This window comes from Otolemur garnettii, unplaced genomic scaffold, assembly GCF_000181295.1.
Source record: "Otolemur garnettii isolate 467f Iridium unplaced genomic scaffold, OtoGar3 scaffold00033, whole genome shotgun sequence".
NCBI classification, from domain to species: domain Eukaryota; kingdom Metazoa; phylum Chordata; class Mammalia; order Primates; family Galagidae; genus Otolemur; species Otolemur garnettii.
Window position 1 is genome coordinate 11,348,797 of NW_003852428.1, and position 1,214 is coordinate 11,350,010.

The following is a 1,214-nucleotide window of genomic DNA, read 5'->3' on the forward strand; positions in this document are numbered from 1 at the left end:
TTGCAGTTTGGCCTGGGTCGGGTTCGAACCTGGCACCCTCAGTATATGGGGCTGGCACCCCACCCACTGAGCCATAGGCACTGCCCTGATATCAATTTTTTTAAGCAGGAAGAAGAGCATTTTCTCAATCAGACAGTAGACAACTCTCAGTATAGGGGAGATATATTTTCAGCTCAAAACTCTGAGAGAAAACGTTATTTCAACTCAACACAGATTCTGGATACGTACTATATTTAGAGGTTTTTAAGGGAACAAAATGGATCTTGGTAAACTGACTAGTGATTCTTTTTCTTACTCCACTTTCCACTAAATATTATCCAGATAATAATAAATAAATATTTCTAGGCTCAGCGCCAGCAGCACAGTGGTTATGGTGCCAGCCACACACACTGAGGCTGGTGGGTTTGAACCCAGCCCTGGCCTGCTAAACAACGACAACTGCAACAAAAAAATAGCCAGGCATTGGTGACGGGCACCTATAGTCCCAGCTACTTGGGAGGCTGAAGCAAGAGAATCGCTTAAGCCCAAGAGTTGGAGGTTACTGTGAGCTGTGACACCATAGCACTCTACCAAGGGTGACATAGTGAAACTCTGTCTCAAAAAAAGAAAACAAATTCCAGAAAATATTATCAAATCTTGCAAAAGATATTTTTTCCCAATTAGACAATAATTTCTCTCTGTGTAAAAGGAATAAATTGTACTGCCAAGGTAAAGATTTTGAAAATAGGAGTTTAATATTGAACAGAGTAAAACTGAAAACATTTCCACTCAGATCAGGAACCAGGCAAGGTTGCTCATGGTCTCCACTGCTTTTTAACATTATAACGGAAGTCTTAGCCATTGCCATCAGGCAAGAGAAGGTGATCAAGGGTTGTATAGGGTCAGAGGAGATCAAACTTTCACTCTTCGCAGATGATATGATTTTATACCTGGAAAACCCCAGGGACTCAACCACAAAACTCTTAGAAGTGATCAAGGAATACAGTAGCATCTCAGGTTACAAAATCAATACTCACAAATCAATAGCTTTTATATACACCAATAATAGTTAAGCCGAAAAAACAGTCGAGGACTCTAATCCCTTTACAGTTGTGTCAAAGAAGATGAAATATTTGGGAATTTGCCTAACAAAGGACGTGAAAGATCTCTATAAAGAGAATTATGAAACTCTGAGAAAAGAAATAGCTGAAGATGTTAACAAATGGAAAAACATA